Raw genomic sequence first — 26,299 nt, 5'->3', positions numbered from 1 at the left:
GAAATGTAGTCTAGTGCTTCCTGAGCGATAGTAGTCCGCTACAGCCCGGTTCACCGGAGTCCTGCTAGCCCAGCACTACTGCTCTAGACACTTGACTGGCCGGCGTGTGTTGCACTTCGTTCCTGTGTCTGTCCCTTCGGGGAAATGTCACGCGTGACATCCGGAGTCCTGCCTAGCCTGCTATAGCCCGGGTTACCGGTGTCCTGTTAGCCCAGTGCTACAGCCCGGATTCACACGTTGATGACCGACATGCTCGATGTGATTCATGTATGCCTGTCCCCATGGGTTAGTGCCGCTTTGGGTTCACGACTAGCCATGTCGGCCTGGGTTCTCTGTCATATGGATGCTAGCGACACTATCATATACGTGAGCCAAAAGGCACAAACGGTCCCGGGCCATGGTAAGGCGACATCCGTGGGATTACCGTGCATGAGACCGCAAAGTGATATGAGGTGTTACCGGTTGGGTCGATGTGACTTGGAATCGGGGTCCTGACATCACGCGGGCCATGTCATAGGTTAAGTGGTCCATCCCCAACCCCTTTGGTTCAACCACCGTCGATCTCTTTGACGACCCTACTATTGATTCTCTCCGCCACGCGATCAAGGATCTGCAGTCCTTGTACGCCATCGAGCCCATTTGTCATTTCTGAAGGACATGTTCTATGGTGGCGGCTTGGGATCCTCAATTGCCAAGTCAGATCTCATCGACCACGACCACGAGGAGGGCACCCAGAATGGTTCTTCCAAGGTGAAACAACCCATCTGTGACATCAGAGAGCGCACCATGGGTCTGTGCTCTTCCAACTGGAAGGATCCTGTCCATGACATGTGAGGCAACATCCTATCAGCAAATCTTACCTTTTCTAGCTTGCCAACCCGTACCCTTTGTTGAAGTAGCTTTTTCCATGTGGTGTTTTAACTGTGTCGTGTTTAATTATTTCAGTTATGCAAAAATGTAATGTTCAATAGAGCTATGTGATGTTTAAGTATGAATTGTCCACTTCAGTTTCACGAATGGCTATATTTGGTTGTTTATAGTGAGTAGATGTCTTGTTTATCTGTATTTGGTTGTTAGGTTGGTTGCAGTGAGCATTTGTCCAGTTGTCTACTTGTCAAGCAGATGCCTTGTTTATCTGTATTTGGTTGTTAGGTTGGTTGCGGTGAGCATTTGTCCAGTTATCGAGCAGATGTCTTGTTTATATGTATTTGGTTGTTAGGTTGGTTGTAGTGAGCATTTGTCCAATTATCAAGAAGATGCCTTGTTTATCTGTATTTGGTTGTTAGGTTGGTTGAAGTGAGCATTTGTCTAGTTTTCAGCACATGCCTTGTTTATCTGTATTTGCTTGTTAGGTTGGTTGCAGTGAGCATTTGTCCAGTTTTCAAGCATATGCCCTATTTATCTGTATTAGCTTGTTAGGTTGGTTGCAGTGAGACTCTGTCCAGTTTTCAATGGCTATATTTGGTTGTTATACTGATCATTTATGCCTTGTTTATCTGTATTTGGTTGTTAGGTTGCTTTTTTTAGCATTTGTCCAGTTATCAAGAAGATGCCTTGTTTATCTTTATCTGCTTGTTAGGTTGGTTGCAGTGAGCATTTGTCCAGTTTTCAAGCATATGTCCTGTTTATCTGTATTTGCTTGTTAGGTTGGTTGCAGTGAGACTCTGTCTAGTTTTCAATGGCTATATTTGGTTGTTATACTGGTCATTTATGCCTTGTTTATTTCAGTCATTCACACACTACTGCAGGATGGCCCAAACGTGACACTACGATCAGAGACCCTTTGACAAAACTGTGTGCGATGCCATAATCGCAAATGGTGGTGTAAAAAACCGTCAAAAAAGGTGCAAAACGTTTGCAATGACGGATGCATCAAACACGGTTCAGAATTTAGTTCCGTGTGCGATGCAGGGCATACGGTTCAGCTCAATTAACTGTTTGGGATGAGGAGGAACAAAAGAAATGGGCAGCTAGATGAAGGCATGTGCGATATACAGCATACGGTTCACTGGGATGAACTGTGTGTGATTAGGCAACACAATGGAAACGGTTCAACTGAACAAGATGTGTGTGATACGCGGTAAACAGGCCCGTAATCAAAAATGTGTGCGAAGACTAATAATAACACAGACGATTGCTGCTAATAAGATGTGTGAATTGCTCTGTCTACAGTAGAATAACATGTATATAACTGAAATAAACATCCAATTACATAAGTGACTATAAGATCATTCGCACACACCTCAATAAACAATTTCATGCATTCTAAAGTAGGAGAAACGATCGTCTAGTCATCTACTTCTTGTGACGCTCCCGACACTGCTATGTGGCTCGATCCCTCGTCTGGGTCAGGAAGAAGACAGTTCCTCATGTCAATGATCCGCCTGTACATCTCGTAGCTTGTGTACACGTCCATGGCTGCGTACTTAACATGTTGTTCATCCAGTCTCTCATGCCACACACTGTGCATGGCGTTCTTGTCCTTATTGCTCTCTTCCTTCATGTTCGCGTAGTAGGGGTCGATGATGGCCGAGGCGAGGTCAACCAGGGAGTTCAGTTTGTTTTTGTCGCTGCCCCAGAACTTGTAGTGGTGCTGGATGTTGACAAGATTCGGGCATTTCAAGTCCGAAACCTTGAGCACTTTTAGATCGTTGGTGATGTCCACCATAGCGACACTGTAGTCAGAGTTGTTGATAAACCTGGATAAACGCTCGCAAGGCCTTGTGGCAAGGTGGTAGTGGTAGACGAGGACGGCATGTCGCATGCACAACAGGGCGACGGCAACTTCTGATCGTGCTCGGCACGACCGATGATGTACTCGAGGTCGAAGCCGACCACTCGGTACTTGTCCTCGACAAGGAACTGTTCCATAGTTTGGATGGAGCTCTCCACCGAGACCGGATCATTCGTGTATACCACCGAGAGGGCCTTCCCCCTCACGTGGGTGTCCACTACGTGATGCGTGGTGAACTACCCGTCGTTGTCGTCGTCGGCCGCTGGGAGCACCATTGGAACCGCTGGATGTCCTCTCTGTATGTGTCCTCGTGGGTGTGCTTATTGTGTCGTGTGAGACGAGAGGTGAAGGTAAATGGCCACAGGAATAAAAGGGGGCTGGGCGGCGTGGATTCTCAGCGCGTCCGCATGGCAGTTTTTGCAGCGGGTAACTGCATCGCCCCGCCACGCCCGGCGCAACCGCTTGCACACAAACGTGCATGATCGTGCGCCGGCCCCAAACACTGGCAGCGCGCGTGGAGGGACGAGGGCAGAGCACCCGGAGGGACGCGAGAGTAGAGCGCGCCGCGGCCGCCTAAACCGCAAGCAACCACATGCATAGAGCAGTTGAACACGCAGGAAATGGTCGCCTACAAGTCAGCCGGTAGTTGCGTCACTGCGTAGAGAGCGGCCGTGTGCTACCACCTCCATCTAGTCTATAGTCTCCTTTATATTCTGTGCCATACTTTGCCCTCAAATTTAACCAACAAAATGTTAATGCATGTTTTAAAAATTATATGATTGGAAACTATGTTCAAATACAAATCCAACTATATAATCTTTGGCGACATGCATTCGTATTTTATTAGTTAAATCATACTTATAAACCAGGACGGTGGTATAGTAGGTAATTAAATCGCAAACATTTTTTGTATTAACCGTATGTGTATGTGGCCTTTCGTCCTCCTCTCGCACGTCTTGTCACCCCGCTGCCGCAGACGGCTTATAGCGCAAGCTTGCGTAGCGTGCGGGGGCATTCTTTTGGCCAAACGGTGGCGCCAATGAATCGTCGGTGAGCCCGTTCTAGCGCAACCTAGCAGGTTCCCGCGCAAGCTTCCCGGCCGACTCGGTGAAATCCCCGAAAATCCCGATGCTTACCAGCCTGCTATAAAAACCCTCACGGCCGGCGAGTCCTGCATCGCATTTTCCCCTCCCTCCCTGTAGCTTATCTCGTCTGCTTCTCCCACAATCGCCAATGGCACCGATCCGTCATCGTCACTCAGCCACTCTGCCGCCATCAGAGGACAGCTCCAGCTGGGAGGCTACACCGCGGTGGCGGCGCAGTCCCCGGCGTAGTGTAGTGCGCGTGGCGTCCCTGTTGGGTGTGCGTGGAACACCCACCACACGCTCCGTCGCCGCTGCCCGTCGGCAGCTGTTGCAGGCCGCCGTTGTCGCCACACAACCGTCGAAAGCCAGGGCCATCGCCCGCTCCACCGCCGTGGCCCGAAGGCGGGAGGTGGCCGTCGTAGCCGCCACCCCACTGCCGGCCACTGTGGCCATCACCCGCTCCGCCACCGCGGCCCGAAGGCGGGAGGTGGTGGTCGTGACCGCCACCACGTCGTCGGCCGCCGTGGCCTCCAGCCCACCGTCATCGTCAGAGTCATCACCCGCTCCGCCACTGCCGCTCAAAGGTGGGAGGCGGAGGTGGATGCACGCACGTGCGTCAGCGACCTTGCGTGCTACACCGAGTTCCTGTGGGAGGAGGAGGAGCGGCTCGTCCAGCATGCAAAGAGCCTTATCGCCGCCGTGGCTGCGGCACATGCCGCCTCAAAGGCGAGGAATCAGGAGATCTATGAGGAGAACCACCGCTTCGAGAGGGGTCGTCTGGAGCGGCAGAGGGCGTTTGAGGTGAGCGTCGCTGAAGCTCCAACAGCGGCAGGCACCGTATTGCGGTTGCCCAGCTCGTCGATAGGCTCCTCCTCCTCCGCCTCTTACTGAGCGCGCTCGACAGAGGAGAGGCAGCCAGAACTATTTAGGGGCTATTTTGTTCAGTTCATCTGACTATAGATGTGGCGGAACTGTACAACGTACTTCAAATTAGCTAGTATATATAGTTGAACTAGCTATTTCAGTATGTGGTTGGCAACAATTGGGGAAAAGTTTGGTCGGTTCAGCTGTCGAGTTGAACTGTTTGTATAAATTAAGAATGACTGCTTAATGTATGAATGAAATCTATGCTTAAGTACTGAATTTTAGTTGCAAAAATTAGATACTGGTAGTGATTTTTAGCTTCATATTTTGACAGATCACAGTGTTACAAGGATTTACAAATCTTACCAAATTGTTTGTATGTGGTTGCACACGGGTCATCCAAAACAACCATTTGCGTTGAAGGGATGCACAAATCCTGCGCTGCTCTCACTTTGCATACGGGTGTTCTATCTAAAACGTTTGCAATCAAGAGCTGCAGAAATCCCGCTCGGCACATTTTCTCTAGGCTTCTTGGGGAAGTTGTAGGTTTGCATACGGGTGTTCTAACTAAAATGTTTGCGTTGAGTGTTTTATATTTAAAAAATGAATTAAAGTGCGGCTTGGGCGCCATTAATGAAGAGGATGCGAGCAAGGCGGGTGGCCATGGAAGTCAAAGGGCTCGCTTCCCCATGAGCCTGCGCAGTGTAAAGCTCGCATGCTTCCCAGTGAGCCTGCACATTCGAGGACAGCTTGCACGCCTCTCGATCAGCCTACGCACCGAACGGTGCTCGCACGCCTCCCGTTCAGTCAAGGTCAAGCAGCTGTCCGCACGGCACCTCCTACGGCCATTAAAACCAAGACACGTGGCGTCACGTGAATGGTTAACAGAACACACATGGTTTGAATTATACAATCGTTTGAGATATTAAAGTGGCAGCCATTTTTTCAAAATGCCTTTGTTGGCCGTCATTATTCGAGTGCGCCTTCTCTCAAAATGGAATCGAAAAATACCACAGCATGTCAGGTGCCATTCCATGATAGAATGCCAAGTTTCATGAATTTCAGACGACTTTTGGATTTACTAGAATATAAAAATAAAGTACTCAATGTTTTGCCGGCAATCAACGGTGCCCTGGTGTTTGAAATTCATTCCCATTTCTTGCATGTGACCTAAGCATGCACCCAAGGACACATATTTGATTTTTCAACCAATTTATATGCACTGGAGCATGTGCATGTAGTTCAAATTTGAATTATGCACATAAATGCATTGAAAACTCAGTTAATGCATAAAAATGTCCAAACGAACACCGAAAAATCACAAAAAATGACACAACACTCCTGTTGTTGTATGTTGACATGAGAAAATTTTGAAATCAATAAGAGGCAATGGATATCGTTTCGTCCCCAAAGGTGGGATGTTCCCTACCAAAACAATCATGCTTGTTGTGAGAAGCTCTGGTTTGTGAGAAGCATATACCGAAACCTGCCCCAAATGGGACAAAAAATTTACCACGGCATGTTGATGCTGCTCCATGATAGCATGCCAAGTTTCATGAATTTCAGACGAGTTTTGGATTTACTAAAATTTAAAAACCAGGCATCTCAATGTTTTGCCGCAATCAACGGTGCCCTGGTGTTTGAAATTCATTCACATTTCTTGAATGGGACCTAAGCATGCACCCAAGGACACAGATTTGAATTTTCAACCAATTTATATGCACTGGAGCATGTGCATGTAGTTCAAATTTGAATTATGCACATAAATGCATTGAAAACTCAGTTAATGCATAAAAATGTCCAAACGAACACCGAAAAATCACAAAAATTGACACAACACTCCTGTTGTTGTATGTTGACACGAGAAATTTTTTTAGAGCAATAAGAGGCAATGGATATTGTTTCGTCCCCAAAGGTGGGACGTTCCCTAACGAAACCATCATGCTTGTTGTGAGAAGCTCTGGTTTGTGAGAATCATATACCCAAACCTGCCCCAAATGGGACAAAAATTTTACCACGACATGTTGATGCCGCTCCATGATAGCATGCCAAGTTTAATGAATTTCAGACGAGTTTTGGATTTACTAGAATTTAAAAACTAGGCATGTCAATGTTTTGCCGCAATCAACGGTGCCCTCGTGTTTGAAATTCATTCCCATTTCTTGAATGGGACCTAAGCATGCACCCAAGGACACAGATTTGATTTTTCAACCAATTTATATGCACTGGAGCATGTGCATGTAGTTCAAATTTGAATTATGCACATAAATGCATTGAAAACTTAGTTAATGCATAAAATGTCCAAATGAGCCCCGAAAAATCACAAAAATTGACACAACATTCCTGTTGTTCTATGTTGACATGAGAAAAAATTTGGAAGCAATAAGAGGCAATGGATATCGTTTCGTCCCCAAAGGCGGGACGTTCCCTACCGAAACCATCATGATTGTTGTGAGAAGCTCTGGTTTGTGAGAAGCATATACCCAAACCTGCCCCAAATGGGACAAAAAATTTACCAGGGATGTTGATGCTGCTCCATGATAGAATGCCAAGTTTCATGAATTTCAGACAAGTTTTGGATTTACTAGAATTTAAAAACTAGGTATCTTAACGTTTGCTGCCGGGTGACGGTGGCAGGGTGTTTGACATTCATTCCCATTTCTTGCATGTGACCTAAGCAGGCAACCAAGGACACATATTTGAATTTTTCAACTAATTTATATGCATTAGAACATGTGTGTGTAGTTGAAATTTGAATTATGCACATAAATGCATTGAAAACTCAATTAATGCATAAAAATGTCCGAACGAACCTCGAAAAATCCCAAAAATTGACACAACACTCCTGTTGTTCTATGTTGACACGAGAAATCTTTTGAAAGCAATAAATGGCAATGGATATCGTTTCTTCTCCAAAGGTGGGATGTTCCCTACCGAAACCATCAGGCTTGTTGAGAGAAGTTATGGTTTGTGAGAAGCATATCCCCAAAACTGCCCCAAATGGGACAAATTTTTACCACGGCATGTTGATGCCGCTCCATGATAGCATGCCAAGTTTCATGAATTTTGGACGAATTTTGGATTTACTAGAATTACAAAAGCAAGTATGTCGACCTTTGCCGGAGAGCCACGGTGCTGTGGTGTTCGAATTTCATCCCCATTTCTTGCATGGGAGATAAGCATAAACCCATGGACACATATATGATTTTACAACCCATGTTGGTGCACCGGAGCATGTGCATGTAGTTTAATTTTGAATTGTGCACCTGAAATGGCTAGAAGACCAATTTAATGTATAAAATGTTCAATCGAACCCTAAATAATTCCGATTCTTTTACGAACACATATAGTTGCATGTTCACTCCAGATAATAGGTCTAGCAATTCAAAACACCTGTTAGGACCCCGATTCCAAGTCACATCGATCTAGCCGGTAACACCTCATATCACTTTGCGGCCTCACGCGCGGTATTCCCACGGGTGTCGCCTTACCATGGTCCGGGACCGTTTGCGCCTTTTGGCTCACGTATATGATAGTGTCGCTAGCATCCATATGATAGAGAACCCGGGCCGACATGGCTAGTCGTGAACCCAAAGCGGCACAAACTTATGGGGACAGGCATACATGAATCACATCGAGCGTGTTGGTCAGCAGCGTGTGAATCTGGGTTGTAGCACTGGGCTAACAGGACTCCGGGAACCCGGGCTGTAGTAAGCTAGGCAGGACTTCGGATGTCACCACGTGACATTTCCCCGAAGGGACAGACACAGGAACGAAGTGAAACACATGTCGGCCAGTCAAGTGTCTTGAGCAGTAGTGCTGGGCTAACAGGACTCCGGTGAACCGGGCCGTAGCGGACTACTATGGCTCATGGAAGCACTAGACTACATTTCCCCATAAGAGAGACTGCCAAGGATAAACAACTAGATTATCGGATCCCACACATACCAAGCATTTCAATCATACACACAATATGCTCGATATGTGTAAATACAACATGGCATCACAACATAACTCTACAACTCAAAGTATTTATTCATTAGGCTGCGAGGAGCCAGAAATAAAAACATGGGTCTCATGACCCAACATACAGAGCATACAAGCAACAAGCACATGCGGAAGCTTAACTTGTCTGAGTACAGACAACTACAAATGAAGAAGGCTCAGAAGCCTGACTATCTACAAGACCCTCCCAAGGGTACACGATCGTAGCTGAGGTAACAAGCTAAACGTCAAAGTCCACGTGGAACTAATAGCGAGTCTGAAGTCTCTCTGCAAAACATAAATTAAGCAAACGTGAGTACAAATGTACCCAGCAAGACTTACATCAGAACTATCTACATATGCATCGGTATCAACAAAGGGGTGGTGGAGTTAACTGCAGCAAGCCAGCTTTGACTCGGTGGCTAACCTGAACTACGACTGCAAGTAACTCTTTTGAGGTGGCGCACACGAGTCCACAAATTCACCATACCAATACACCACTATGGATCCGCTCCCGCCTCCCTGCGAGAACGCCATCCATAGCACTCACGCTTATCTTGCGAGTTTTAGAGTATCCCCTTTGACTTGTCTATGAACTATGCAAGGGGTCCAAGTTTCCATATCCGAGGAATTCGGCTATTCGAATAGATAATGATAACCCTGCAGGGGTGTACTTCTTCACACATGCTCTCGCCACTTACCACCATGTACACGTCGTGTATCTCGGCAACCTTCAAGCGGAAGCCTGGTGAGGGAGTCGGCCATGACCTGACTAACCACACAAGTCTCTAGTCCAGGTTTATTGCCTATTCGGGTTCCATCCGCAAGGAGATCCGGTCGGGGTGTCGCTCACGGCCCCAAACGATGTGTATAGGGTTCCCAAGCCCACCATCCGGGTGCCACTTGGTACATCGGGCCACTGTGCCTAGTCTGTCCCAAGCCCACCTGTACCGGGTGCCACTTGGTAGACTACTAGCACTACCTACAAACACCAGAAACTAGTTGCAACTCCTGGACAGAGATCGAGTTGATTAATAAGTCAAGAGAGCTTGGAGTGCCCGGAGCCCAATGTGTAGTAGTAACTGTTCATGGATCACAAACATAGAACTCAGTTCCTAAGGACGGCTGCAATGAGACAACCCACCATGTACTCCTACATGGCCTCTCACCGCTACCTTTACCAAATCGTGTTCACACACTTAGCTCTCAGCGGTAGGACATGTTCACCAAATTCCAATTCATCCCCGATGAATCAGACCTGACTCAACTCTAAGCAGTAGCAGGCATGACAAACAAGCATGAATGAGTAGGCACAACAGGGCTCAAACAACTCCTACTCATGCTAGTGGGTTTCATCTATTTACTGTGGCAATGACAGGTCATGCAGAGGAAAGTTCAACTATCGCAGCATGTAATAGTTGAATCGGTGTTGTCCTAATGCAGTAAAAGAGAGCAGGAGCGAGAGAGTGGGATTGTATCGGAATGAACAAGGGGGTTTTGCTTGCCTGGCACTTTTGAAGATAGAATAGCTCTTCATCGGTGTCATCGATCATGTCGTTGGAAACAACGTCTACTGAGAGGGGGCAATTACTGGCAAACAAGGAAGAATACAATCAATGCAATGCAACAATATTATGCATGATCATGACTTGGCAATATGTTGTGATTTGGGCTAATGCAACAGAAAGTCATTTTAATTGAAGTGGAATTCAAAACTATATCAAATTCCAACTCCAAACCTATTATGAAATTTGCCCTAATCATGTTTCATCCTAAATAGTGAGGTTAACTTGCTCAAACATGCATGAAAATGGTACATATGGATTCCTTGAATTTTTCTGATAATTTTTCATATATAAATTATTTCATTTGGAGTTACGGTTGAATTTCTATGATTTTTAGAAGTTTAAACTGTTTTCTGGAATTTCCTGGATTATTTAGAAATAAAGTAATTCCAGAAAATGCATTACTGCATCAGCACTATGTCAGCATGACGTAAGCGAGTCAACGGGGCAGCCCAGGTCAAACTGACCAGTGGGTCCCGTGTGTTAGTAGCTAAACTAGGTTTAGTTAAGCCTAATCTACATTAGTTAGCGGGGCGGCCCCACCTGTCATTGAGCCATGGGAGGTCAAACCCCTGGACAACTGGGGCTAACACGCCGGCGGCTCGACGCCAACGACGATAGGTGCGGCGGATGGGCTCGGGTTCGCTCCTGTGGCGCCCAAATTGATGACGGAGAGCATCTACGAGCTGCTGGCGATCCCGCGCATCCAACGGTGCAAACGGGGCGAGCTGGGGTGGCCGTAATCCTCGCTGGCGTTGAGCTCAGCGGCTGCCGGACCTCGGACGTTGGCGGAAACGGCGCTACGGTGCACAACAGGGCAAACCCATGGGTGCTGCAGGTTCACAGGAGCGCGGCGAGCACGCTGGTGATGCTCGGGCGAGCGGACGAGCTCGGGAGCATGGAGCTCGTCGGCCATGGTGGCGGCGAGCTTCGGCGGAGGTGGGGAATGGAGCTAGAGCAAAAACGCGAGCAGGAGAGGAGGGGGAGTCGGTCCATGAGCTCACTGTGGTTGCAGAACGCGTCTCAGTGGGCTCGGGGGAGGTCGGACGACGTCGGGGCATTGCCGGCGATCTCGGAGGCCGGAGTTGAAGACGACGGTGGTGGCGGCATTCCCGGGCACCTAGCGTTGCGTGACTCGATGGAGAGAACGAGGACATCGTCGCGGATCTCAGGGGCACGTCTAGGGGCGTAGGGGAGGCCGGTGGCTATGCGAGCGGTGGACGGCGGCGACGGCGGTTCTCGGTCTCGCTTGGGGCCGAGAGATAGACGAGGGGAGGAGTTCCAGGGAGAGAGGGAAAAGTGACAGGGGACCGAGGAGGGTCGCGTGGCGATGCTATAAGGGCCGAGGCGTCGCGGTGGAAGCAGGAGGTGGTCGGGCGTGCGCCGGCGCGCAGTGGCCACGCGCCTCTGTCCTTCTGTCAAAGGAGGAAGAAGACCGGGGAGCCCCTGGTGGGCTGGGCCGGATCAGGAGCTGGGCCGGCTCTGCTGCAGGTGAGAAGCCCAGGTGAGTCCTTCTCTCTCTCTCTCTCTTTCATTAATTGTTCTGTTTTTCTATTTTTGCTAATATGTTTTGATTCAGTTCAAAGACCAAACCATTTTCAAAATTCATGAAAATAATTGTGTGAACTAAATGGACTTATCCAAAGCTACACAACAATTTCTAGAATTATTGAACATATATTTATTATATAATAAATATAGATCCAATTCAAATAGTTATTGAATTAATTTCAAATGCCCAAAATAATATTTCTGAAACTCCAAAAATATTGGTTTGAATTTTACCTCTTGCCAATATTTTTACAGAATAACAGGAACATTTCCTTGGACTCATTTGAAAAGATTTTTAATGTTGATTATTTCTGAAGTGATTTCTGAGGGTTTCAACTAACCTCAATTCAACTTTCAGAATTTAGACATGATGCATGGATGCTCTCTTATGCAACTATTGCAAACAATTCTAGGGCTGTGACAACTCACCCCCACTAAACAAGAATCTCGTCTCGAGATTCAAGTCGTGAGGTAGGAAGACAGAGCGACACAAGCTAACACAATCTTCACGATCCAGATGTCTTTCTCAAGGATGTTGACTCATTGCATCACCTTGATCTTGATGTCTTGCTTTGAGAACTACATCCAACATGACAAAGAGTAGAAAGGGAGAACTTAAGAAGAATCGATCTTCCTGAGGTTCGAGCAACTTAGGATGATCTTAATGATCACAAGATCAACTCACGGAATGAGACATAGAAACATCTCTGGAGCTGAGAGGCAAGATATGCATCAGGAGGGACGGAAGAAACAATTTGACGAGGGTTTCAAAGTAGCGGGGGAAAATTGCCATGATTCCATAACGGAGCACCCCAGGAAAGGTGACTCGTGGAATTATTCCCTTAAGTGGCAAAAAGAATTACTTTTGGTACAGAGATCATTGAAACTCTTTACACCAGCCTAAGGCAATCACAATCGATCGTTTGGCGGAGTTCGAATGGATGATGTGGACTACCTTGTTGAAGACAACCTGATGGATGGTTTCTGCTTATCATCGGAAATGGAAGGAACCCATGGTAAGTCCACTTTTGAAGATGATCCTGAACAACAACTACTGAGGTGCAAGCTGGGAACAAAATGCAAATACTGGGAATGACCCAACCATCATATCTGCCTGAGATTCAGATCTGGTTGGTAATGGGATATTTCAAACAGCATGTCTGGAGAGGAAAGTTTGCAACACAAACCGACGAGATGACGTTGCGAGATTCTCGGGAAATGAACTACGATAGCAAGCTCCAAAACATGAGATGGTTCTGCTACATACATGTGAACACACTGTCCCAGACAAGCATGATCTCATAGTAGTCTTATAATAGAACACTACCGAGTTCAGGTGGGGAACCATCTTCGAGGATATTGGAATCTTGTGCATGAACTAGTAGTCGCACAGCAACTCCTTTTCCTCGAACAAACCAGTCGGTGGCTTGGTGTGCTAGGAACACATATGGAATGGAGGCGGCCAACCTATCAAACTATAGAGCACTTTGCACATGCATGACTAACTTGGGATGGTTCCAGAGGAGGCAAAAACAAACTTTCTCGAGTTCATGGCGGCAACTTGCATCAAATGCACATGAATTAGAGAAAGTCACTTCTTTCATCCAACATATGCTTCATGAACGGGACATGAAAATAATGCTTATAAAAGTTTTCAACACTAACATAGCTGTCCAACATGAATCATGGATAAGATGGAAATATTGTTGATGGGCTCAGCAACAGGTCATCCAGATTTCCATGAAGATGGAATTCCACAACTATGTGAACAAAACGACAGCATTGGTCAGACCCAAAAGATATAATGGTGTATCCTCGAGGAAACAACCACGAGTAAGACAACATTACGAATATCGTTGGTTCTGATTTGATCTGACGATAGCCCACACTCAAATCAAAGTTTGGATAAGATGATAGATCCATTAACTGACCACGAGGATCAATCGATGAAAATACCATCTTTCTTCAACACAGATACAAGATATCCCTTAGGGATGAGCTAGGTCGGACAAGCTTTTATCTTCCAACTCTCCAAGTTGTTGTCTAGCTTAACCAACTAGCTCGAGGGTATGCAACACAGGTTCCTGGAGAAGGGTTGAAACCAACTTGATCACAAGCTCAACATAGCGGTCAGGGGACAACCTGGAAATACTTCCGAGAAGATATTCGGAAAATCACGAACCACCGATATGTTACTAAGATCGAGAACAATCTTGCTTTACAGAGCGAGACCATATGATCAAATAAGCAAAGGGTTGACACTATCCTAACTCATTGATCAAAAAGTGCACCAGGAAAATGGACTAGGTAGCACGATCAATCTTCGAATGATGATTCCATAATCAACACACCAAGAATGAGATTATCGTCCATTAACCACCAAGCAACAGAGTTGCTAGGAGTATTGATTTCGCACATCACAGTACACTTGTCGGCACTCTGGTTACAATAACACGGAACCGAGGAATGAACAATGATGGCAAGAAGTATTACTGCGTCAAGAATTCATAAGAGGTGGCGCAATTCTCATGACACTCCTGACATAAAGATGGTAACACTCCAAGGTAGAGCAAAGCAAAAGCTGGATTGGCATTTTGATCTGCGGAATACAATTGTTTTGACCCAATCCTAGATATGGATGAGGTACTGGAGTTTGTTTCTCCTAGTCATTCTGGAATAGAATGGCTTGACGGACCACAAGAATAATAGGCATTGATGAACACAAATGCACACATACTCTTGGCTATCAACTGATAGAAGATGGTCAGGATACAACTAAAGAGGAACAACTCGAGGAACATATAATTTTCTGAGTTGTGGATGCATAGATTAGTATGTCGAGCAAAGCTCAACATTTCTTCCAGACAACCCATGCAGAAAGGTAGGACTGGCAGATTCACAATGCAGAATGGAGAACTCATCAAGAGCACTCTGGTTGTGATCTTTTGGTTCAAAGAACTTCTGCCATAAGCAGTTCGTAGTGTTTGGAAGAAGGAACTACCACGGACCTCGAGGACTAATGCAAAGGTTACTAATATCCTAAAGGAACTAGCAACACTATCGACATGAGGTAAGTAGGGTGAATCTCGGGTTCAAAACCCAGGAGTAGAATGCCTACTACTAAATGGCATCACGGGATGCTTTCGAGAATGGTGGCCAGAATCATTACACCAGGACACAAAACATGGCTAGATTACTAGGTGACTCCCTAAAACACCTAGGGTCACAATAATAGATCCAACATATACGCCAAGGCAATGGAGTACCTCACAGACCGTGTAGTGTGCTTAATCTGACCCAAAAGGACATCGGGAATGGAAAGAAAGGGTTTGCAAATGCATCAGACTATTTAGAAACCTGGGATGACTTGGACAGCATAACGGCTGTAAATGCTAAAAAAGATTTGAGACATCTTGCAAGATAGTGGCATAACCACTCAACATCACCATATCAAGGTTCTGAGATCAACTAACAACACAAAGAAGTAGTAGGAACTGAACTGGGCTTGAAACCAACAATCCTATAAGTCTATGGATTAGTAACACGTCATCCTGATAGATAAATGAGAAGGCCTAGTTCTTAATCCCCGTAGAAGAGAAGAGGTTGACTCAGATCAGAAGGCCATGAGGTATAAGGAGTAAAAAGAGCCTTACGTTCCCTTCCACAATCAATTCCCTTATATAACTAAAGCATTTCTAGACACAACTTCGACCAGTTTGGCTTGGTAATCCTACAGGCAGTCAGGCTCTGATACTAACGCTGTCAGGACCCCGATTCCAAGTCACATCGATCTAGCCGGTAACACCTCATATCACTTTGCGGCCTCACGCATGGTATTCCCACGGGTGTTGCCTTACCATGGTCCGGGACCGTTTGCGCCTTTTGGCTCACGTATATGATAGTGTCGCTAGCATCCATATGACAGAGAACCCAGGCCGACATGGCTAGTCGTGAACCCAAAGCGGCACTAACCTATGGGGACAGGCATACATGAATCACATCGAGCGTGTCGGTCAGCAGCGTGTGAATCCAGGCTGTAGCACTGGGCTAACAGGACTCCGGGAACCCGGGCTGTAGCAGGCTAGGCAGGACTCCGGATGTCACCGCGTGACATTTCCCCGAAGGGACAGACACAGGAACGAAGTGAAACACATGCCGGCCAGTCAAGTGTCCTGAGCAGTAGTGCTGGGCTAACAGAATTCCGGTGAACCGGGCCGTAGCGGACTACTATGGCTCATGGAAGCACTAGACTACATTTCCCCATAAGAGAGACTGCCAAGGATAAACAACTAGATTGTCGGATCCCACACATACCAAGCATTTCAATCATACACATAATATGCTCGATATGTGTAAATACAACATGGCATCACAACATAACTCTACAACTCAAAGTATTTATTCATTAGGCTGCGAGGAGCTAGAAATACAAACATGGGTCTCATGACCCAACATACAGAGCATACAAGCAACAAGCACATGCGGAAGCTTAACTTGTCTGAGTACAGACAACTACAAATGAAGAAGGCTCAGAAGCCTGACTATCTACAAGACCCTCCCAAGGGTACACGATCGTAGCTGAGGTAACAAGCTAAACGTCGAAGCCCACGTGGAAATACTAGTGAGTCTGAAGTCTCTCTGCAAAACATAAATTAAGCAAACGTGAGTACAAATGTACCCAGCAAGACTTACATCAGAACTATCTACATATGCATCGGTATCAACAAAGGGGTGGTGGAGTTAACTGCAGCAAGCCAGCTTTGACTCGGTGGCTAACCTGAACTACAACTGCAAGTAACTCTTTTGAGGTGGCGCACACGAGTCCACAAATTCACCATACCAATACACCACTATGGATCCGCTCCTGCCTCCCTGCGAGAACGCCATCCATAGCACTCACGCTTATCTTGCGAGTTTTAGAGTATCCCCTTTCACTTGTCTATGAACTATGCAAGGGGTCCAAGTTTCCATATTCGAGGAATCCGGCTATTCGAATAGATAATGATAACCCTACAGGGGTGTACTTCTTCACACACGCTCTCGCCACTTACCACCGTGTACACGTCGTGTATCTCGGCAACCTTCAAGCGGAAGCCTGGTGAGGGAGTCGGCCACGACCTGACAACCACACAAGTCTCTAGTCCAGGTTTATCGCCTATTCGGGTTCCATCTGCAAGGAGATCCGGCCGGGGTGTCGCTCACGGCCCCAAATGATGTGTACAGGGTTCCCAAGCCCACCATCCGGGTGCCACTTGGTACACCGGGCCACTGTGCCTAGTCTGTCCCAAGCCCACCTGTACCGGGTGCCACTTGGTAGACTACTAGCACTACCTACAAACACCAGAAACTAGTTGCAACTCCTGGACAGAGATCGAGTTGATTAATAAGTCGAGAGAGCTTGGAGCGCCCGGAGCCCAATGTGTAGTAGTAACTGTTCATGGATCACAAACACAGAACTCAGTTCCTAAGGACGGCTGCAATGAGACAACCCACCATGTACTCCTACATGGCCTCTCACCGCTACCTTTACCAAATCGTGTTCACACACTTAGCTCTCAACGGTAGGACATGTTCACCAAATTCCAATTCATCCCCGATGAATCAGACCTGACTCAACTCTAAGCAGTAGTAGGCATGACAAACAAGCATGAATGAGTAGGCACAATAGGGCTCAAACAACTCCTACTCATGCTAGTGGGTTTCATCTATTTACTGTGGCAATGACAGGTCATGCAGAGGAAAGGTTCAACTACCGCAGCATGTAACAGTTGAATCGGTGTTGTCCTAATGCAGTAAAAGAGAGCAGGAGTGAGAGAGTGGGATTGTATCGGAATGAACAAGGGGGTTTTGCTTGCCTGGCACTTCTGAAGATAGAATAGCTCTTCATCGGTGTCATCGATCATGTCGTTGGAAACAACGTCTACTGAGAGGGGGCAATTACTGGCAAACAATGAAGAATACAATCAATGCAATGCAACAATATGATGCATGATCATGACTTGGCAATATGTTGTGATTTGGGCTAATGCAATAGAAAGTCATTTTAATTGAAGTGGAATTCAAAACTATATCAAATTCCAACTCCAAACCTATTATGAAATTTGCCCTGATCATGTTTCATCATAAACAGTGAGGTTAACTTGCTCAAACATGCATGAAAATGGTACAGATGGATTCCTTGAATTTTTTTGATAATTTTTCATATATAAATTATTTCATTTGGAGTTACGGTTGAATTTCTATGATTTTTAGAAGTTTAAACTGTTTTCTGGAATTTCCTGGATTATTTAGAAATAAAGTAATTCCAGAAAATGCATTACTGCATCAGCACTACGTCAGCATGACGTAAGCGAGTCAACGGGGCAGCCCAGGTCAAACTGACCAGTGGGTCCCGTGTGTTAGTAGCTAAACTAGGTTTAGTTAAGCCTAATCTACATTAGTTAGCGGGGCGGCCCCACCTGTCATTGAGCCAGGGGAGGTCAAACCCCTGGTCAACTGGGGCTAACACGCCGGCGGCTCGACGTCGGCGACGACAGGTGCGGCGGATGGGCTCGGGTTCGCTCCTATGGCGCCCAAATTGATGACGGAGAGCATCTACGAGCTGTTGGCGACCCCGCGCATCCAACGGTGCAAACGGGGCGAGCTGGGGTGGCCGTAATCCTCGCCGGCGTCGAGCTCAGCGGTTGCCGGACCTCGGACGTTGGTGGAAACGGCGCTACGGTGCACAACAGGGCGAACCCGTGGGTGTTGCAGGTTCACAGGAGCGCGGTGAGCACGCTGGTGATGCTCGGGCGAGCGGACGAGCTCAGGAGCATGGAGCTCGTCGGCCGTGGCGGCGGCGAGCTTCGGCGGAGGTGGGGAATGGAGCTAGAGCAAAAACGTGAGCAGGAGAGGAGGGGGAGTCGGTCCATGAGCTCACTGTGGTTGCAGAACGCGTCTCAGTGGCTCGGGGGAGGTCGGACGACGTCGGGGCATTGCCGGCGATCTCGGAGGCCGGAGTTGAAGACGATGGTGGTGGCAGCATTCCCGGGCACCTGGCGTTGCGTGACTCGGTGGAGAGAACGAGGACATCGTCGCGGATCTCAGGGGCACGTCTAGGGGCGTAGGGGAGGCCGGTGGCTATGCGAGCGGTGGACGGCGGCGACGGTGGTTCTCGGTCTCGCTTGGGGCCGAGAGATAGAGGAGGGGAGGAGCTCCAGGGAGAGAGGGGAAAGTGACAGGGGACCGAGGAGGGTCGCGTGGCGATGCTAGAAGGGCCGAGGCGTCGCGGTGGAAGCAGGAGGTGGTCGGGCGTGCGCCGGCGCGCGGTGGCCACGCGCCTCTGTCCTTCTGTCAAAGGAGGAAGAAGACCGGGGAGCCCCTGGTGGGCTGGGCCGAATCAGGAGCTGGGCCGGCTCTGCTGCAGGTGAGAAGCCCAGGTGAGTCCTTCTCTCTCTCTCTTTTATTAATTGTTCTGTTTTTCTATTTTTGCTAATATGTTTTGATTCAGTTCAAAGACCAAACCATTTTCAAAATTCATGAAAATAATTGTGTGAACTAAATGGACTTATCCAAAGCTACACAACAATTTCTAGAATTATTGAACATATATTTATTATATAATAAATATAGATCCAATTCAAATAGTTATTGAATTAATTTCAAATACCCAAAATAATATTTCTGAAACTCCAAAAATATTGGTTTGAATTTTACCTCTTGCCAATATTTTTATAGAATAACAGGAACATTTCCTTGGACTCATTTGAAAAGATTTTTAATGTTGATTATTTCTGAAGTGGTTTCTGAGGGTTTCAACTAACCTCAATTCAACTTTCAGAATTTAGACATGATGCATGGATGCTCTCTTATGCAACTATTGCAAACAATTCTAGGGTTGTGACAACACCGTCCATTGCCGTTGTGACCCCATTATGTAATTCAAATCAAGATGAAAAATCAATTAGATCGCACACAGTTTATTATCACCAACCGTGTGAGATGCAGCACAAAATATCCTGGAGCACCGTCGATGTATAGTACACCTATGGCTTACGCGAGAAGGTGCGTCGGCTGCAGTCCACAGCCGGCGTCTCAAGCACGCCAGCTTGCTCCCCAAACATCATTTCACTGTTCAATCGTCGTCGGTGAAAGATGGGCACGTGGACCCATGTCGTGAGAGCAACTTCGATGGCCCACTCCGGTGAGACCGCGACAGCAGCCGCCATGCGTGTGCTAACAAGGTGCATGAGCGCGGCCGCAATCTGCAACCGGGCGGCAAACGTAGCCCAAACGGCCGTTGTTGCTTCTCAGGTGGCGGCAGCAACATCTGCCTCGGGGATAGCAAGTGGCGAGAGCGGCGCAGCAGCTGTCCATTCCGCAGCGGTGGCCTTAGCCTTGATGGAGGCCCCCCACGCCCAGCTCCTGGCGGTCACCGCACAAATTGAATGAAGCTTCTCTGACAACGGTCAGCAACCCACGGCCGAAGAGCTGGCAATCGCTGGGAGCGTTCGAGCAGCCGCTCGTTCCTCCGCATCCTCCCACGGCCAAAGAGCTGGCATATCTTGCGACGATGGAGTCCGTCCAAGCCCAGATCGCGTCCGCCCACGCCCAACTCGTGGTGGCCTTTTCCAACGAGATGGCGGACGCAGATGGCGAGATGCTTGTCGTGTATGGTGCGATGGATGTCATGGAGCCCCTTCCCCAGGAGATAGTCAGGCACGAGCTGGACATGGAGGCGGCAGAGGAGATCGATGAGCACCAGCCGTAGTAGTACTCTTTGTTTTGTTTAATTAAGAGCGCCGGTCTTTAATTTGTTAGAGTAATGTTTAGGTCAGCTAGCTCTGTTTAATTGCTGAACTTGCTCGATTAAGAAGTGTGGGTGTGCTGTAGTCTCCTTTGTGTACCCAAATTATGCAATGACGTGGATGACCACTGTAACCATGGAAATTTGAACCAAAACTTTTGACGTTCAAACTCATCGCACACGGGTGAAGCTATGTGAATTGTTTGTGATGTCCACATATCGTACACAGTTCTGAATAAGGGGCTGTGTCTGATGACACTTTGCGTGCCAGTTTTTTGTCTGAAGCGATTCCAAATTTTCGACTTTCGCGGAAATATCTACCTCCCCGCCCCCCCCCCTTACCAAAAGCCACATTCCCCTCTTTCCGCCTTCCTTTCCAAGTTGGAACCTTCACTCCTTGCTTGCAGCGCCACCTCCTCGTCGGTGACCCTCCTTCATGCTGCTCGGCCTCGTCTATCCAGGCAGGTAATCCACACCCGACCCGCATCCTCCTCCTCCTTCCACATCCCACATGCCCCGACCGCCGGCGTGAGCGTGACACCTTCCACCCAAATCACCGACCCCTCCACCAAATAAGCGCCGGTCTAAGCCATGGTGCATGCAGTATAGCCAGGATCTCAAGGAGCATTTGGCAGTGGAGAAGCAAATCACGGCTGCATGCGTGGATGAGGTCGCGATGGCTGCCATTTGTGCCGACCCCCAGATCTTGGAGGAGCACCTTGCCATTTGCTAGCTATGCCGGTTAAGCATGCTCGGTTTACCCGATGCGTGTGCTGCTCCAGCCTTTCCTTCACAAATTCTAGTGAATTGTGCTATCTAATTTTACCATGCAATATGTTCCTCTAGTGTATATGTTCTATATGTCGTGCAGTGTGGTGCTCACTTATTAACTGTTTTGTTAATTAGTTGTCGTCTTCAGTTAACTGTTTGGTTCAATTCTGCAAATGTGATGTTCAATTCTTTAGGCTGCAATTTTTTATTGTCTTCCATGTGAGAAATAAATCGAATTTATCTTTACAAAATACATGAGAAACGAATACAAATGCTATATTTCCAAGTTGTCAAGCATGCTTGGTTTGGTTATACATTGTGCAATGTGGTGCTCAGTTTAACGTTTAGTTCATTTGTGTTGTGGTGTTTAGTTAACTGTTTGGTTCAATTATGCGATGCGATGTTCAATAAGTGTGGGTGCATTCTGTTATTGTATACCATGTGAGGAATAAATTGAATTTGGCTATAGTAAATACATGAGAAACAAATATGATTGCTACAATTGGCTATAGTTAACTGTTTGGTTAACTGTCTGATCTTCTATTAGGAGTATGTTATATTGTGCAATGTGGTGCTCAGTTAAAGTTTGATTCATTTGTTGTGGTGTTTAGTTATCTGCTTGGTTCAATTCTGCAATGCGATGTCCAATTGTCGTGGGTAGAATTTTGTATTGTTGTGCATGTAAGAATAAATCGAATTTGGTTGCACTTAATACATGAGAAACATATACAAGTGCTATATTTCCTAGTTCATAATTATGCTTGGTTTGGATAAATGGGTTTTCTGTGTGACTTGAATTAATCTGATGAATCTGCAATGTGCTTATTTTTCATCAACATATTTTACTGGTAGCATGTGCACCCTTACTTAATCTGATGACTAACTACCTTATATGCGTTGCAGGGAAACAATGGGAAGAACTGAGGTTTACAATCGAGGTTAGCACGTGCATGGTTCATTCTCTAATAGCATATTATTGTGTAATTGCAGGAACCATTCTAATATTTTGGTTTTTAACAATTTGTTCTTGCACATGTAGGTCCTGCTCTCAGAGGTTTTGACCCACTGTTTGACCCTTTTTGCATATTGGGAAATGAGTTGTCCATGAATATCAATCAAATCAAGAAACTCAGAAAGATTGTTAGGATAAAGAAATTAGCGACAAAAAACAACAAGATCTTTGTCTGCACAATGAAGAAGACATCAGTTCACTACAAGATTTTACTAACTATTATACCTTGCCTTTTTTTATTCCTATGCCCCATTTCCAATATAGAGAAGATATTTACGAACATCCTTGTTTTCAGGCCTTTCCAAAGCAGTTCACTGATGATTACCTCTCAAACCATCTCTATGGTCAGGAGGCGAGGAAGGTTTTCATACAACACCCACGGTTCAATATTGAAGTGTTCCTGAAGAGGACCAAGGACAGACGGTCAATCATCCACATGCACTGGCCTAAAGTTGCAAAGACCTTCAACATGAATGAAGGCTCAATATTCGCCTTCCGCTTCAGCAGTTTTCCAGATGAGATGCATCTGTCTATATACCATCTATGATGCTAATTTCGAAAGGTTCTACATGTTGCATGTGGAACTTGGTGTTGCTGCAGTTGTGTAATGGGGTAGCTGAGTGCGGAAGCTATATCATGTTGTACTATGATATATTTCGATTATGAAATTCTGCTTCCTTAATATGGAAATGAAATATATTGTGTGCTTAATATGAATGTCAATTAGATTAATAAATGGATTATTAATAATAGGGCAATTAGCCTGCTAATGGCGAATCAGCCTGCTAATTGGGTTTCGATATTGCAAACGGTTATTGAAAAAATACCGTGGGCGATGAACTCAGGCAACGCACATAGTTTTTAGGAATAAACCGTGTTGAATCAATGAACAATCACACACGACTTTCTCTTGAAAATTGTTTGCATTAGGCCACCTTGCACAAACGTTTACCACATAAAAACTGTGTGTGATGGACAATCTTTTCCACACAGTTTCTTCTACGGACCGTGTGTGATACATTCAATAACGCAAACGATTTAACGGGAAAAATTGTGTGTGATGTACCTGTGAACGGAAACGTTTTCCTTGGAGCGACTGTGTGGGATGTACATACGAACGGAAAGGTTTAGAGGGGACTGACTATGTGGGATGTACTTGCGACCGGAAACAATTTTGCCGTATAATTGTATTTTTTAGCTCTACCATACGTATTTCCGTATTTAAGTGCTTGTCGGTCGCACATGATCTCATTTTGCCGAGCGTGTGTGCCAGGAGGGCATATCCCCGACGGTTTCTGGGTCGTGTGGGAAGGACCCCCCTATCGCCCACACTCACTTGGCGACGGTTCCAAATGTCGTCGCGGAAAGGGGTTAAAAACCGTTTGTTTAGGACCGACGCGTACCAGTGACAATGTGTTGTTCATTATGTGCAAGTTGGAACTGTGCCGCTCGATTGCATCAATACCAGTTTGAACGGCTATATTTGGTTCCAGTTATGCCTGGTGTAGTTAACACATGCCCTTTATTTCACTTTTACACATTTATCTAGTGAGATGTTTAAGCATGACCTACGTTCTATTCATTTTCAACGATACCAGTTTGAATTGCAATATTCGATGGTTGTTAAGCTTGTTGTAGCTAACATTCCCTTCCATTTTATATCTGCTTTAACAGCATGCTGAAACCAACACATTCAAGCTATCATTTGGAGATGATGTTGTTTACCTTTGCTATATTTGTTTGATGTTAAGATTGTTGTACTTATCATGCCTTTCCACTACTTATGCAGGACAACAATGGGAGTGACCACCATTTTCCGCCGAGGTTAGTTTCATCCTCGGCTTGTATCCCCCGTCGTTCTATAATGTAGTGCATATAGATCCATGCCTGGACACTTGTTAGCTTCTAATATTGACTTGTTGCTTGTAGGTACATATGCCCTTGGAAAGGATCCACGCATTGTCCCTTTTTACATATGGGGCAATCAGATATTCATGAACAAGCATCAAGTGAGGAAACTGATAAGGATTATTAGCAAAAAGATATGAACGGCGGCAAGCAAATTATTTGTTTATGCTCTATCCAACACAACAGTGAGCTGTAGGATGATAACTACAAACTCTACAGCCTTCTCTTTTTACTGCCCATAATGAGTTGTTAGACAACAATGTCGGAATCTTTTTCGTTCGCAGTGGTTCCCAAAGCAGTTTACTCAAGATTACCTCGCAAAGTACATGATTGGTGGACATGCAATGAAGGTTAAAGTGCTTCATCTAGACTACAATGACCATCGAAAAGTCCTAATGAAGACAGTGAAGGATGGCTGGGCAGCCATCACAAGGGGTTGGCCTAGAGTCGTGCGCGCATTACGCATGGAGGAGGGCACAATATGGGCATTCCGCTTCACCTTCTCTAGCAACTAGAATGTCTTTCGCCTCTCTCTTTACAGTCTTTAGTACAACTGTGGTTCATCATTCTTTACTTGATGCTTTTGTAGTTCTTCAGTATGATCGACGTAAGTTTAGCTCATCGTCGAAAGTTGTGCTCCGGGAAGGACCAGGTAGTACAGTTAAAATTGGCACAATAATGATGTAGCCGATCAGGCTAGGATGAGTTGAAAGATTATTAAACTCATAAGCAATGAAAATTACTTAGAGTTATTGAATTGGAGTGCGGAATCAATTCACTTATCGGTGTTCTCGAGTGGCTAATAACTCAGAACCCGGGGAAAATCTGAAATCGATGAGAAGCAGCATTAGATGAAGACTCATAGGAAGCAACACAGTTCTTTATGTTGGAAATATGCTCTAGAGGCAATAAAAAATTGGTTATTATTATATTTCCTTGTTCATGATAATCGTTTATTATCCATGCTATAATTGTATTGATAGGAAACTCAGATACATGTGTGGATACATAGACAACACCATGTCCCTAGTAAGCCTCTAGTTGACTAGCTCGTTAATCAATAGATGGTTACGGTTTCCTGACCATGGACATTGGATGTCATTGATAACGGGATCACATCATTAGGAGAATCATGTGATGGACAAGACCCAATCCTAACCCTAGCACAAAGATCGTGTAGTTCGTATGCTAAAGCTTTTCTAATGTCAAGTATCATTTCCTTAGACCATGAGATTGTGCAACTCCCAGATACCGTAGGAATGCTTTGGGTGTGCCAAACATCACAACATAACTGGGTGGCTATAAAGGTACACTATGGGTATCTCCGATAGTGTCTGTTGGGTTGGCACGAATCGAGACTGGGATTTGTCACTCCATGTGACAGAGAGGTATCTCTGGGCCCACTCGGTAGGACATCATCATATGCGCAATGTGACCAAGGAGTTGATCACGGGATGATGTGTTACGGAATGAGTAAAGAGACTTGCCGGTAACAAGATTGAACAAGGTATCGGATACCGACGATCGAATCTCGGGCAAGTACAATACCGCTGGACAAAGGGAACTGAATACGGGATTGATTAAATCCTTGACATCGTGGTTCATCTGATGAGATCATCGTGGAGCATGTGGGAGACAACATGGGTATCCAGATCCCGCTATTGGTTATTGGCCGGAGAGTTGTCTCGGTCATGTCTGCATGGTTCCCGAACCCGTAGGGTCTACACACTTAAGGTTCGGTGACGCTAGAGTTGTTATGGGAAATAGTATGTGGTTACCAAAGGTTGTTCGGAGTCCCGGATGAGATCCCGGACATGACGAGGAGCTCCGGAATGGTCCGGAGGTGAAGATCGGTATATTGGACGAAGGGTATTGGAGTCCGGAATTGTTCCGGGGGTACCAGGTGATGACCAGCGTGTCCGAAAGGGGTTTCAGAGGCCCCGGCAAGCGTTGGGGGGCCTTATGGGCCAAGGGGAGAGGGCACATCAACCCACTAAGGGGATGAGCGCCCCTCCCACCCCATCTCACATAACCAGGAGA

General features: G+C 46.3%; 1 pseudogene; it reads left to right on the top strand.

Moving 5' to 3' along the window:
- The window catches only part of LOC119272116, a 61,331-nt pseudogene that overhangs the window by 21,588 nt on the left and 13,444 nt on the right, over positions 1-26,299 (top strand).

Source organism: Triticum dicoccoides, chromosome 3A, assembly GCF_002162155.2.
Source record: "Triticum dicoccoides isolate Atlit2015 ecotype Zavitan chromosome 3A, WEW_v2.0, whole genome shotgun sequence".
Lineage (NCBI taxonomy): Eukaryota > Viridiplantae > Streptophyta > Magnoliopsida > Poales > Poaceae > Triticum > Triticum dicoccoides.
This window is presented reverse-complemented; position numbering and strand designations above follow the sequence as displayed.